The sequence below is a fragment of the Simochromis diagramma genome, unplaced genomic scaffold (assembly GCF_900408965.1).
Source record: "Simochromis diagramma unplaced genomic scaffold, fSimDia1.1 OVJJ01000433.1, whole genome shotgun sequence".
NCBI classification, from domain to species: domain Eukaryota; kingdom Metazoa; phylum Chordata; class Actinopteri; order Cichliformes; family Cichlidae; genus Simochromis; species Simochromis diagramma.
Genome location: NW_024387031.1, coordinates 426,225 through 442,224, shown reverse-complemented (window position 1 = coordinate 442,224; position 16,000 = coordinate 426,225). Strand labels below are relative to the sequence as shown.

Sequence of the window (16,000 nt, the reverse complement as noted above, 5' to 3'; positions counted from 1 at the left end):
TGTGGGAGGAAGCCGGAGTACTCGGAGAGAACCCCCGCAAGCAAACAAAGTGAGAGAGCATCTTATTGGTTAATCTTATTAACCAATAAGATGTTATTGGTTACTGGTTATTTCTCCAGTGGTGTTGTTTATGTCTAATATGAAAACTCTGAAACTTTAAAGTGGCCACTCTTAAACATCAGTGCATTCAGATATGACACTGCCCCATATCTAATGAGGAGATTTAAAATTTTAAACATTAAATCAACTTTACTGATCTTGTATTCTGTGTATCTCAAATATATATATATAAAAAAATGTTTAAAAAGCAGCTTCTTAAGGTCAACTATGGGTAAACACTGATTGGTCGGCTCATTGATTGGTGTTCTTCAACACACCAATTTGTGTGCAAAGTGTCAACAGCAAAGTCTTTTGGCCATGTTGACCTTTGAAATAGTGGTGCACACAAACCTTTATAAAGTCTAAAGTGCTTCATATGGTTTGTAAGCAGGAGAGGATACAAACACACATAATGAGGGCTAATTAGTTAATGAGTTAATTAGCCACACGTGCTAAATATGACAAGTCTAATAACAAACGACTGGATAAAAAATGTTTAAAGCTTTATAGCTGGAGCTAGCTTATCCTTCTGTTGTTGTTCTCCATTTGTTGAGGTGAATTAACTTTTTTAATTCTTTTATTTTTATTTTTTTAAAGGAGGTAGTAATAATTAAAAGACTCAAAAAGGCAAACTTTGTTTTTAATTAATTACTTGGAGTTTAACCTTTTGTCTGGAAAGACTTCTGTGAAAATGGTGAGGTATAAGAACTGGACTTTGAAATGTAAAGAGATTCGGGGCTCAAGACTTTTTCGTAGTATTTTAGAAGAGTGGGGCGTGGTGTAAATGTGCACTGCTCTGTGACACAGCTCTGAGGAATTTGAAAATCATTGGCAGCAGTCTCATTACAGTCAGAGGTGACCTGAGGAGTGATCTGTAATGGGCTGCTACTTCACATTAATACAAATAATATTATTTACAAAATGTTACAGACAGGTAACGCAGTGACAGCGCTATAATCACCACTGTAAACAAAGCCAGAGCTGCGTAGAGGCCGATCCTCTTAGATTTCGCTGGTTTTGATGTCACTTCCACAGGTTTGTTAAAAGTTGCTGCAAAGAAATTGAACGAGCATGAGTGAAGGGATCATTCTTCAAGAAAATTTAGTGACTAATTAACAAAGTTAGTTGCTTAAGACTTAAGAGATTAAGACTAAGATCAAGCATGAATTTTAGTTTAACACACTTCATTAGTAACAGCTCTTAAATAGTCAGACCAGACTATCTGGTAACAAACGTCCCGACATGACTCTCACTTAAATTATCTTTCTCCCCAATTCTGATCCTCAGTCTTAACTTCAGCAGGTCGTCTTGATCATGTCTACATGCCTAAATGCTGCTACAGTGTGATCAACTGATTAGACATTTGTATTAATAAGCAGTTAAACGGGCGTACCTAATAAAGTGGATGTGAGTGTACATGCTAGATCACAGCCTGTGGTACTTTATATCATGGCCACTGGTTAAGTATGGACATGACTGGATGACATAACCAGTGAAGAAAAATCGATGTGTGTGAGACACAGAGAGGGTACCTAATGGTAAAAGAGTGCATGGTTGTGATAATATTGATAATACTGATGCTGATTTTTTTTTCTGGTGACTGACGATGATGTAGCTGTAAAAATGTACATGAATGTATAGAAACACACTGAGTACAGTCCTTTAATTATCCAGGTCTAAATATTTGATACTACTCACTACTACTTGTTATGGAAACCAGCAAAAGAGTCAGTGATGTCATCTTACCTGTAACATTGAGGTCACAGGTTTTGAAACTAACTTCTTCATTAAGGACAACGATGCAGTGATATGTCCCCGTGTCGTTGAGCCTGAGATCAGTTAAGACACATTCAAGTCGTCCTTTCCTGGCGAGCTGTGGGTCACACTGCAGTCGTCCTCTGTAGTGCTCATCTGGATACACCTCAGTGCCAGTCTCACTGTTATAGAAGAAAACCCGTGTCTTCCTTTTCACATTCATTAGGTCTATTTGCAGGAAGTCAGGAGGCCTGTTGGTGTCTAAATGGAGCAGCCATGTTATTGTGATGTTACTTTTTTCCTCAGCTTGGTAGACCTCCTGTTCTTCACTCATAGTGAAGTTACTTTGACCTGCAGGAGGAAAAACACACAATATATTAGGAACTATATTGAAAGGCAGAATCAGCTCATGAAACTCAGTAAGCATACTGACAATCTCAGGAGTCAGGCGTCTCTTTCTGACTCTCTTTTATGAGGAGAAGCTAATCAAAAGAAAGTTATAGAACGGAGATAAAACGTATTGTTTGAGAGCAATGAACTGACAGCAGAGCTCTATTTCTTAGTTTCCACGTACACAAGTGTGTGACGGTCTGCTTTGCTTAGTTTTCATTACGGGGTGAATGTGAGGCCCAGTGTGGACTCGAGGTCTCCATCAGGGAAAGAAGAAAATATTTTCTGTAATTCAGAGACAATTTCTCTGATTTTTGAAGTATCAAACATTTTAAATCATGTGATTTCAAACAGAAATCAGAGTCTAAGAATCAATATCTGCACCAAGTTGACTGAAGCAGGTCTCTGGACTTAGACTGTGGTAACAGGCAGCAGGTATGTGACTTTTTACTGCTTTAAATCCTTCTTTTAAACTTCAGAAACAGGAAGTTTACAAACTAATGCTTCATCAGCTGAACACAGCAGCTACTCACCCACTGCAGCACAGAAGAGATTCACAGTTAGTACTGAGAGGAGGAGAGCTCTGCAGCTCCACATTCTTCATTGTACCCTAAACAGTAAAACTAAGAACAGCATTATTTACAACAGATTCAGTTCATTCATATCACAGCTGAAGTAGACTGAAGATAAACGCTGCAGATGGGATTTCTTATCAGATGACTTTGACAATGTGTTTGTCCTTGGAAGAAACACATTAATAAATAGAGATGGCAAAAATCAACTTTTTTAAGTTTGAGTTTCATTTTGAATGAAACTTTTTTCCCTTCATACTATTTTCAGATTTCTTGTTCAATAAATCCAAGGATTTAAAGTAATGCTCCGGATGCAAGAATTTCAAACACCATTTTGTCATATCGAAGGTTTTGCATTCACGATAGATTCACTTCAAAAACTCTTTGATCTCTAACTTTATCTTTAACATGGATTTTATGATTGCACAGACGTAATCGATGTACTTGTGTTTTTATGCAGCTGAAAATGCTGCAAACAAATGATTCTGAATCCCCAAATTTGATTCTGTTCATCTGGACGTAACGTTTTGAGCGGGAAAAACTTTTCGTCACTCATCCAAGTGACTTCTTCAGTCTCAGCCGACTGCAGGTTTCCCAACCTTATCAACAATACATTTGCACAATGACAGAAACGAGCCCACTAAATGAACAATGGGCTGTGATGTTGGTTCCTTGATATACAAATTGTCACGATTATTGATCAACAACCATTGATTCAAATTATTCTGAAGAAACATATCTAACGTATTTCTGATCTGAAGAGGAATGCAGACTCATACTTGAGGCAATTATAAATCTAAAGTACAGTTCACCTATTTAAAGCATACAAATGTCAGAGGAACCTTATGGAACACTTTTTATATACTTTTATACAATTGAATAAGCTTCTGTGGACATTTACTTACTGCAGAGTCCTGTGTCCGACGCAGAAGGAGCATAGTCACAGAAAAAGAACAAAATTGTCCAAATATCTGAGGTAGGAATCCAAACTACATTACTGCATTAAATACATAAAAAAAATGCATCAACTCTCTCATGGCTCCAAAGAAAGAAAGAAAGAAATGGCGACGTTTCTCCTTGCACAATAATGGCACACCTTCCTGCTGTCCCTTAAAGTCAAATCCGCCCCCTCGTGTAGGCAAACACAGACATGCACAAGGAGCTCATAGCTGAGAGATAATAACGCTCAGAGTTTTATATGAGCAAAGATGGTTATTCTAAAATTCATATCTTGATATATTTTAGCTGGATGGCAATACACAATATATATCTCGATATTTTTTAAAGCCATAAATTAAGAAAAAAAAGAGAGTTCTTAGTCAAAGCCGTTTCCCAGATCTCACACAGGCACTTTTATTAACATACAGCGTAGATATAATAATAATAATAATGCTAATAATAGTAATAGTAGTAATAATGCTCCATAAATAAAGAAAACAATGTTGTTTTTGTGCATAACAAAAAGCTCACAATTCTGCAGTCAAAATGTAAACTAACAGATGCTGAGCACAATAACAAAGTCAGATTTGACAGCTGCTCTGTTCCCAACTTCTACTGCATGACTGACAGCCTGGAGTTTGAAATCCACGTCTCTTAACAGGTGCCATTTATGGTCCTTAAACACACACAATACGGTAAAATTATGTTGAAGCACAGTACGTATCACTCCGCGAGGCTCCTTGGTAGCCGTAATGCTTTGACAATCAATCAAGTGGTGCAGCTCCGTAGCTTACCAAAGTCGTACCAAAACATTTTTGAAAGGTTTCTTCAGTAAAGGAGAGGCGAGGCCGAGTAGCGTTGCTTAGAGACAAAAGTGGACGAAAGAGAGGCAAACTTGCGGCTCCACAAGTATAATTATAACGTAACATATACTATATCGATATAGACGATATTGTCACATCTTATATCTCATATAAAAATATATCAATATTTTTTAAAAACTCGATATATCACCCAGTCCTAGCGCTGTGTCACTGTTGAGATACTCTCGTTTTCCCTTCATTATTTAAGCTTTAGGTGCTTCTTTTAGAATATTTCATCTCTACATCAGCTCTCTGTTATGATGCACTGCTACAGACTCAGCAGACTGAGGGACAGTACATTTGACCTTTTAGCTCTACTGATAAAAAGCTCCTAAATATCCTAAATAAACACATTGATAGACTTCATTTTCACACAGTCTGGGTCAAATATATGAAATAAATACGCTCACATAATGTATATATAAAGCAACCAGTTAATTTCAGAGCAGGATCCATCAGAGAAAAAAGTTATTTTACAAACTGTTCATAATATAGACTGTTGGCATAGTCAGCACAAAAAAGGTTGAGACATATAAAGAAAAAAAAAAAAGAGTTCCTTCATTGTTGGCTTTTGGGGGTTTCTGTGGTTTTTTTTTTTTTAGGATTTGGGGTCACCTGACCCAGCTCTAACTATGTGCTTCAGCAAATAGAAGGGGCCTGAAAGCTGAACCTTCCATTCTACTTTTAACTCATTCACTGCCATTGACGTCTATAGCCGTCAATTGCAGTGAATGAGTCAATGGGTTTAACTCATTCACTGCCAATGGCTGGCAGTGAATGAGTTAAATACTCTTGGAACCACAAGTAAACCTGCAGTCTGGGAGGTAAAGACTTAAACATTACTTTCACCACTATGTAGAATAGAATAGAATAGAATAGAATAGAATAGAATACAAGTGCAGATAAGGTATTTGTGCTGAATATACAACCCCTCCAGCCACAAAAATTTGGACTTTCTCATCTTCTGAAAGGGTTAGGGAACTGTTGATCCAGCACACATGTACATCAATCAGTGCGTATGAGAGCAGACAGATGAAAAATCATGATCAGCAACACAGAAATAATGTTTAGTTCATGTAGAAAACACAAATCGTAAGAGTAGAGGTTGTGACTTTCATGAAGTGCCACAATACCTCACCACAGAAACCCAGTCTAAGTGGGAACAGTTCATGTCAGATACAGTCCCGTGGATATGTTCCTGAGCAGTGCTGCAGAGTAATCTGATAACTACACAAAACCCTACCCACTGAACAGGAATAAAGGAAGGAATGCTGTGTTCATTCCAGGTGAACACTGCGTAGACACAAGTCATGTCAGGACAGCCTCCAGCTTTCATTCTCTCAAGCTGTTTATTTGCATTCTCTCAGATTGTTTTAGGTTTAATATTACTCATGAAAAGAAAAAAATCTAAACCCTGGTTACAGCCTATTTTACTCTGTTCAAATTTACTAAGAATCAAATTCCAAATATGAGCCCACAACCAGTTCATATTTAGTTACTAAGAGTACTTTGTTAAGGACAGAAAGAAAATATAAAAAGTTCTGTATTGTGTAATTTTTAAAGATACAACTCCCACATGCACTTCTTGTCTCAGCTTGTGAGTGTTCGTACAAACACCTAGGATCATTTCCTGAGGCAGATGGCTGGGCACAGCAGGCTGCTGTATTTTCATGTCAGGTCTGATTCAGATGTGTTTGTTCTTGTTTCCTCATTCACAGAGCGGAGAGCTTTCAAAGAGGATCATACGTTTAAACTGGCATGTTTAAGCTTGCATTGTGCTTTATTTCAATTTCTAGCTAACTTGTGTGAGTTGTGCTGTCTCTCTTCTTGTGACATGAATGTAAAAGGATTACTATCACAAGAAATCTGCCCAGTGTGTTTTTGATATATTTTTTTCTGTTTTCTACAGAAAAGAATTTATGGTTGACTTGTCCTGTTAAGCTCACGTCATAGCTATGTGCTATGTGAGAAACATGCATATAAGTCTGCACCAGTGTCCAAAGCCCCCACGGAGATCTAGTATAAGGCCAAGCCATCACCCCAGCCCCCGCCCTGCAGACCCAGCACCCAGATGAGTCTCCACCCCACTGTAGCCAGCAGGAGCAAGAGGAAGGTCCAGAAGATCCACCCAGGGAATCCCCAGAGGGGCAGAAAGCAACCAGAGAGAGGTGGAGCAACACAGAAAACAAGTAGGTGGAGAAAACAAGCCTTGCAAGACCTACAGCCGGGCCTTGAACATGTAAGAGAAGCACAGTGACCCCCCATCCCCAACCCATCAAGGTGTAAGCCTGCGCAGGCCTGAGCAACACAGCACGTGGGACTACCCAGCAGGCTACCCCAGGCCAGGGAGAGCACCCCCAGCCCTTGAGATGGGTAGAGGGCAGGCAGGAGTGCCAACATGCTGCAGTTGACTTTGGTTACTGTTGGCAGGCATGCATAAGATGTGAGCTGTATCATGTCAGTGGGACATTCCTGAACACCTCACCCAGGAGGCATCCTAATCAGAGGCCCAAATAACTCAACTGGATCCTTTCAATATGGAGGAGCAGTGGTTCTACTCTGAGTCCCTCCCAAATGATTCAACTCCTCACACTATCTATATGGAAGAGGGCAGACACCCTTTGGTCTTCCTTCTTAAAGATGGGAGCTACGACCGCAGATCTCCACACTATGTTGCAGAAAGGTGCCAACCAATACAGCAACATCCAGATTCAACACAACAAAGTAATAATACATCAATTAATTAATCATCAGAGTACCTGATTTCGTGTTTTAGTAGACGTAATCACTGCTGCAGATACTGACTCTGGATTTAAGGAAGGAAATGTGAGAAATAACTGACAATGATTCAGACTCTGAATATCCTGACAGCTGCACCTGATCAGAACCTGTTTGTTTAAACATCACGGATCATCGGGCAGTCTATCACTGATTAATGATGATGGTGATGACGTCAAAATAGTTTGTTTTAAAATGAAACAAACTGTTCACCTCAAGTTCATGTCCTCAGTTTCATTTTTGAGGATTTAAAATTCAAATTCCAAATGTACCTTCCAAAACTAAATAGCTGATGGAACTCTCTACCCCCTGATATAAGAAACATTGCTTTTCTCTCCCAGTTTAAATCTTAACTCAAAACCCATCTGTTCATATCTCCATATTCACTGTGAACCCACTGTTTGTTTATTTTATGTTGTGCTTTTTATTTATTTTTATTGTTCTTTATTTTGTCATTGTCCTATTATGCATTTTATTCTATTGTTAAGTGTCTTTAGGTGTCTTGAAAGGTGCTTCTAAATAAAATGTATTATTAAAATTATTAGTTATGTTGCTGTATCATCGCCACCACCACTATCATCATCATCATCATCATCATCACCACCATCTTCATCATACACATCACATGAACTGGAGATTTCCAACTGCTGTGTTTGTCTTCATTTCAAAAGAGTATCTCCTCTTGGCAGGGCCACAAAACAACAACAACATTGAATACTACTTAAACCAGAAACAACCAGTGCAAACACATGAACAGTGTGTCACATACCCCAGACCTTGACATAATTTAAAATTAATAAACTCGAGTTTTCAAGTTTAGAGTAAAATACAAATAATTATGAGCTTAGAATAAATTGTGAGTAAAAAAAGATAATTAGATTATTTCCAGAAATTCAGAAGTTTGATAGCACATCCAAAGCTTTCAAATTACATGAAAACATTTCCCATTGCTTCTTATAACAAAATTTAACACCACATTGATTTAATATAGCTGAACTGATGACACTGAAAACATTCTGCAGTTTTTTTTTCACTTGCAGTAGAGAAGAGAAGCAAACTTGTCTTTCTGACACTCAGTGAGATATCTTTAAACTGACACATGGGAATGAACCATGTACATCTACAGGTCGGACAGTTTGGTCGATCTGAGAAAAAGATAGTGTGTGCAGCAGGCAGTAACAGCACTTGGTGCCTGCTTACTAGCGATGGGCAAAGCGAGGTTTCGTGAAACACTGAAGCATTTGTGCAGGAATTATATTGAAGTGTCAAAACAATCTGAAACCATCTCCACAGTGACACCTGCTGGCCTCTGGCTATGAATACAACTTGATGACACTTTTCTGTGATACAATGACAAAGACAAGTCCTGCACAACTCCAAACAAAACTACTTTTTATACCAGACTGTCAGTAATCATGATCATCGCATGATTTGGGGAAATTCGCACACAAACAAGAAAAGAAAAACACTGAGACTGTTAAAGACAACAAGCTGTGACTGTAATGATCAGTGTGCCAAAACAAAATTTGCCCCCTGTTCAAATTTGTGTTGCTCACAATAAATCACTTTATGAAAAAATAAATAAATAAAGAGAAAAGACCGCTGTGTTTACTGTAATAACCACACGGGGTTGCAGCTGATTTTGGGCTCAGTCGGATTCGTTTTTTTTACTCCCAGCCTCAAAATTTGGATGTGTTTGGCTGACTTTAAGTTTTCATCAGGTTTGTTCTACACACTGTCAAACTAAACTAGAAGCTGGCACAGCAAAAGGTTTTATTTTTTATTAATTTTAAATATATCTATATATAAACAAAAAACAATTTGATCAAATGTAATCTTTATAAAAAGTTCAAGCTTCTTGTTTTAATTCTGACCAATGATAACATTTAAATCATCCCCTGCTGAGCGACCTTTGAACTATAATGAACTTTCTTTAACTTTCCACTGCTGTGGAGTTTGTATCCTGTAACACTGACATGATGTTTTACTGAGTCTGGAGTTTGGGTAATAGTGAACCTGCTGCCTGTTGTTTATGAGATATTCACACCTGAAGCATCAGTGACAATAAAAAAGGGAAAAGAAAAAACTCATCACAACCTGGATGAACATTTCTTTTGACAGTATAACTGTCCGAAAGTCTCCTTATATTTCAGTCGCATAGTTATAACTGCACTGGTAATGTCTGCCGATAAGTTCCACTTTGTTCTTACTGTTTGCTGCGGTGATGACGTCACATGCTTTTACGACGGTCCTGCCGGGGAGCGGCATGTTTTAGTGCAGGGGAATGGCGATCTCCAGCCGTGTGCGTTCCTGCGCAAATGTGAGTCAAAATCCCTCCAGTTCTACGGGTCCATTTCCACTTATAGCACGGGTTGTACTTGTTGACGATAATTACAGGGGTTTAGGCCAGGAGATTTATCGAGATTGGTAGAAGCATGTGACTTACCACCGTAGCCTTTGTTGCGGGTTGGATCTGTGCACCGCAGTTGGGTTATTTAGCCACTAGAGGGCACTGAAGACCATGTAATTGTCGACTTTTCCTAATTTTGGGGCATTAGCTTTTCTGTTGCCTGAGATATGCAGGTATTCTTGTTTCCTGTCTGTTCAAATGGGATTGTGGGACTTTCTTATGTCAGAACATTCACCTCTGAGCATTATCTGTGTTACAGTTCATTATATTGGTGTGATGTTGGGAAGTGATGATTGTTATATGTGATAATTGTTTCTCCTTGTTTCTTGTTATTCAGAACCACACGTCTGCCCACACTTGTTAAGTATGCCTACTGCTGTACTGTTGAGCTGCTGTTAACTTCCATTAAAGTATATCCGGACATCACTCTCTGTGCCCCACTCTCTGACTGGAGTTTAAGTCCTGAGGGAGCTATCATCCCAGCATCCCAGAGATAACTCTCTAACAATAACTATTTTCTTTATGGCGGTGCAGTATTAGAGCAGCAGGTTACAGATATGTTGACGTCACCTGATGCTGCAAATGACATTTTCCTTTGAAAGTAGAAAAACTACAAAACAGAGGAACTCTGAGCTAAAAACTCCTTGAGGTTTACTTCCTCCTTGAGTTTTTTTTATTGAGACTTTTAAGGAGTTCACAGCTCAGTGTGCCGCTCTCTCTCTCTCTGCTGATATGAGTGAAAGGAGCTCGCTCACCAGTCTGTGTCTCTCCCTTTCTCTCATTAGATATTAATATATTATTTATATCACATTTATTTACAGTTTTTTCTGAATGCTTAAACCCTAACTGTGATTCCTGTAGCACAATTTCTAAAACTATTCAGACTTATAGCAAAACCACTCACTGAGTTTGCAAAACTAAAAGCACAAAAACTGCTTTGCACTCAGTTTGCAATTTTGTAACACACACTTTGCAAAACTGTAGGCACAATTCACTGCACAACACTCAATTACCAAATTTCCAACACACTCCTAGCAAAAGTATACACATGTATGGCTATCATTAACACTAATTTGCCAACTGTCTGGCACACTTTCACATGTGAAAACTGTTTTAGATAAGTAGTCCACTTTGCAATCAGCCTAAGCACTATAATACAGGTAAGCTGTCTATGTGGAGTACAATGGAGGGAGCAGTAAGAGTGAGAAGAGTGAGAATCAGAGGAGGCCGAGGGAGAGGACGTGGAGGTGAAGAAGTAGGATGAAGAGGATGACAAGGACAAGGAGGACCAAGAGGAGGACGAGGAGGGGGGAGAGGAGGATGAGGAGGGGGGATAGGAAGGGTAAGAAGAGTAAGAAATAGAATTACTGATGACATCAGAGCTACAATAGTGGACCATGTAATCAACCGTGGAATGACCCTGAGGGTAGCTGGCCAACGGGTCCAGCCTAACTCGAGCTGCTACACTGTAGCAAGTACCATAAGGACATCTTGAAATGAGAATCGGTTAGTACAGTCACTTCGCACATAGATTTGTAGCACTGCCATATGCCAATGAGAAACACACCAATACCATTGATGTAAAAATACTGAAATTGTTACTTTACAGAATTGCTAGATGACCAGATGCTGGGGCAGAGGAAGCATGTTGACTGCAGACCAAGTAACCCATATAGTCATTATGGCGATTGCAAATAATCCTATACTTGGAAATAAACACTTGTGTTTGTTTTGATGTGTGTGAATAAACACCAGTACTTGAAGTTTGGATCCCTCTATGCTTATGGATCTATGACAGAAGTATGAGCTCAAACTGACATAGCCTACCTTGTGCACAGAGAAAGCAAAAGCCAGATGTGTTTTTTATTCATACCATCAGTGTGCAGTTGGCGCATTGTGTGCTTAGTAGATGATGGCTTGTGTGTACTGTTTGATACGGAAACACCATTTTTACGAAGGTGTGAAGAGTTAATCTAGCTGTGTTTGCTTTTGCAAGAGAACTACAATGTTTTGATGATTGGGTGACAGGTTTTCTTATTTGTGTGAAGAGTTTTGCAAAATTAGCCAATAGTTACAAAAAATGTGCTTAAGCAATCAGAAAAAAAACTGTAATTGCACTTAAGGGTCCAGTGTTTAAGTGACTGGAGAGTCTAGATTGGTCTAGATAATAATAATAATGAGAGAGAAGATTATTTTCTTAAATAGAAGTAGTATAAGCTGAAATGATTTCTCCTTTATCGCACAAACATGTTGTGGTCATATGTATAAGAACGTTGAATAGATGATGCAGAGAGCTGCATCTGGTGTGACAAAAAAAGACATCAGCTTAGAAGAGTGGATTTGTAGCACTTTTTCTTTGAGAGGTTTTTACGTCCTCTTTCTGTGACTTAAATCACTGAACTGCACTCCAGTGTCTACGTTTGATCCTCCGTGTTCAATTCTGTTACTGTGTGTAAAAAGAAAAAAAGAATGAAGGATTAAAGAAAACACACATACTGTATCACAGTAATATGCTGACCTATGAGTGTTTCAGAGGAGCATCACAGCACCAACAGTTTCACCAAATGTACAAAGTAACATTTAAAGAATCTCACAGAAATGCTGCAGTTTGAACATCAACACTCGGCTAGAGCTGAAATGATCCTGTCTGTCCAGATGGTGGCGCTATAAACTCACTTTTTCCTGCTCCGTCACAGACACGATCTTATATTCAGAACGGATTGTCTGCAGCTGCGACAGTAGTGAGAATGGATGCGGAAGAAGCTGCTTGTTAGAAATGAACGACTGATCAGAAACACACCAGGTTAAACCAAAAGATGAACGGCTTTGAGTCACACCTAGTAAAGAGTCAATTCATCTGTAATCAAACTTTTTTTTTAGTCTGGAAAAAAATTTATGTTAATAAATGACCGAATCGAGTTTTAAGCGAAAGACTGAGGCGTGCTTGTGAACAGAGGTTGAGAGGAGAAAACTCAACTGAACGAAAGTGTTAGATTTTCAGCGCTGTCTTCAGTGACTGTGCTGCAGATAACTGTGATGTTCTGCTTTATCATTGCAACAACTGCACCCTCACCTGTCAACATTTTTTTTCATGTTGGAGACAAAGCAATTCGTTCTCAATTGCTGTTGATTTCAGGGGACTTTCCAAACTGTTTTGGTTCAAAAGAGCCAAAGGACAATCATCATCACTATTGGCATAACAACTAGATGCTTTAATTGTATATGCACTGATAATGCTTACTGTCCTGTCATTGTAAACCAGTCAACATACGTAAATAACAAATTGTGATCATGCTGAAGACCACAGACAGCATTCCAGGCGTCCGGTGGGATAAAGGAGCTGGAAACATCACCTGATTAACTCATTCACTGCCAGCCATTGGCAGTGAATGAGTTAAACCCATTGACTCATTCACTGCCATTGACGGCTATAGACGTCAATGGCAGTGAATGAGTTAAGAAAAAACAGACAACAGACTGAATAAATGAAAGAGGGCTTCTTCATTGCACATTTTTCACCAATCACAGGCCTCCTCTTTCACTCTAGACTTTTGACCAATCACCGATCAGGATGAATTGCACTACTGTACTGTGCATTAGTGATGGTAAATTTGATTCTTTTTACTGAATCGAGTGTTAATGAGTCACTCACCAAAGTGAATCGGGTTTTTTGAGTCATTTGATTCACTGAGTCAGTTGACCAGAGAGTGCAAAAGTTTTACATTTTCACTCAAACTTAATTTGTTTCCCTTTTCATGTAAATCCCACTGCTAAGATGAATGATTTAAAAAAAAACTATTTTATAGAGAAAAAAGAGCAAAAACATTTCTAAAATTAAGCAACTTCCTATCAAAATTGCTTAATAAACATTTATTTTGTTTATTTGTATTTTCCTTAAGTGTGTCAAATATATATTTTCTCATCTAAATGTCCACTGCGCTGTGAGCCAGGGGGCGGTAATGCGCCTTAACATTGGTGGCCAACCAAGAAGAAGAAGAAGCTGTGAGCCAGGAGGGAGGGGGTGAGTGAGTCCTGAGTGATTCGCTTATGATTCAGCACAGGAGGGAGGGGGTGAGTAGCTCAAATGTGTTGTTAGCATGTTAGCAGCGCGATGCTACTCTGAACCGAGGAGCTATTTTCTTGATGTGAGCTTCTACTCAGGGTTTTTTCTTCCAGTTCAGAGCAGAAATGCTTTTGTTACGAAACTGGCTGTTGTTTTTCCCCCACAATTTTAATTATAAGCTACATATATTTCTACTAATGGAATTAGTTTGCTAACAGCAACAGGGATGAGTCAGTTGGGCTTGTGAATCATGACTCACGAGTCAGTAAAGTGATTCTTGAGTATTGAACGATTCGTTCACGAATCGAACATCACTACTGTGCATCCCCCAGGTGCGTGATTTTCTGTCAGACAGGTTTATCTCCTTGTTCCACTTTTCCCTCTTTCTATCGCTCTCTCTTTCTGCGTCTGTTGTATAAGGACACGCGGGGTTCATTTCCTCATTGATTGCTCCTTCCAGAGGCGGAGCCAGACATTTGAAACACCCGGGGCTTAGCCCTAAAGGGTAGTATGCATGTGGGATTGGGGGGGGGGGGTTAGAAATGACTGAAAGATTGATAGGCTCTGTTTTGAGTTTTGTTCAAAAAAGAATGACTTCATATAGGGAAAAATATATATCACACATGCAGGACACCTTAAACTAGTTTTTTAATTAAGCAGCAAGGCAGAACAAAGTCGGGGCTGTATCAAGACACAGGGACTAAACCCCAATTCAACCAGACCCAGAACTGATCCGGAATTAAAACAGGACTACAACAGTTCAAAATCAGGACTACTTGGGACTTAACCAAGACAGAACCAGAATCAGAACTAGATGATAGTAGCACTAAAAATCATCAAAGACCTGCACTACACTTGTTTTTTAATTCTACCAAAGTCCACTATTTAGATTGAGAAAAGTTTATATAATTATTCAGCCTTGTTGTGCAAACAAGCCTAATAAATGTTCAAGCTTAATAAATGTAGAATTTGAAAAATAGCAAACCTAAAAAGAAACACTAGGTACGAGATACATGAGGACCTATGATACGGTGATACTTTTGGTAAACAACCATTTGACTAACATGTCTGTCTCACCTGCTCTTGTTCATCTCTGTTCTGTCCTCATTCTCCATCTCCCTCTCTGTTCCTCTCTCTCCCTCTCTGCTCCTTTCTCTCCCTCTTTGTGCTGACAATCATCAAATATACAGTGGAAACCAGATATTTACATACTCTTCAGATCAAAACACAAACACTTTTTTAATTGTAACATCAAATCAGACTAAATGTTTATTTTTTTAGATTGATAAATATAAAAAACATATTTGTTAACTTTAAGAGTAAAGTGAGAAACTATCTGTATTTCTTAATTGTAAATGGCACCAAATTGTATTCAAATTTGAGCCACACTTATGGAGCTCCACAATTCTGTTCCTGGTGTTTTGGTTGACATCTCTTGATTTTCCCATGTCAAGAAACAGGCTCTGTGTTTTGCCTTATATGCATCCACAGGTGTGCCACCAATTTACTCACATGGACTCTACTAACCTATCAGAAGCTTCTTCAGCTCAGAATTGAATCGTCTGGAGTTTTCTTATTAATTAACAATAAACTTAGTGTATGTGCTCCTAAATTTGATGAAAGTGATAAAAAAACAGACAGCTCTGTCTCTCTTTATTCTGACATTTAACTAATTCAAAATATATTTCAATATTTTTCTAAAACAAAAGTTTACTCTAAATTGATGCTGTACAGTAAAAATGTTTTATGTTTTATCCCTAAAGTGTATGTAAATGTCTGGTTACAAATGTGAATATCCTGCTGTGTATTGAAATTCCTCTTGTTTGGCATAGAAATATACTGAACAACATACAAAGCATAATATATAAAATAACATTTACCTGAGTTTTTTCTTTGAAAGAACCCTCTAATGTCCATTCTTATATTTCAGTACATAACTGAAACCGATTTAGTCGGGGAGGGTAAGAACTGAAAATATGAAATAAACACAGGTAAGCTAAGACTCTCTAAAAAAATAGCATTTGTTCAGCTTTTCATTTCGCCATTTGTTGATTCACTTGAAGAGCAAGTAACGTAATATGGGTCAAGTGATCAGTTTGATATCAATCTTTCGTGATGCACCGTCATATTT

The 16,000-nt window shown here is 38.5% G+C and overlaps 1 protein-coding gene across 3 annotated transcripts in view; it reads left to right on the top strand.

Moving 5' to 3' along the window:
• The first annotated feature begins 9,691 nt into the window (after positions 1-9,691).
• LOC120740618 (histone H2B 1/2-like) overlaps positions 9,692-16,000 on the top strand; it is a 17,960-nt gene continuing 11,651 nt past the window's right edge. The window contains exons 1-2 of one of the 3 annotated variants that reach the window (XM_040043085.1): positions 9,692-9,702; positions 13,126-13,132. The gene's annotated coding sequence lies outside the window, so the exon portion shown is untranslated. Of the gene's footprint in view, positions 9,703-10,564; positions 10,568-13,125; positions 13,133-16,000 lie in introns of all 3 variants that reach the window. The other 2 variants (XM_040043084.1, XM_040043086.1) reach the window with 2 other exon arrangements.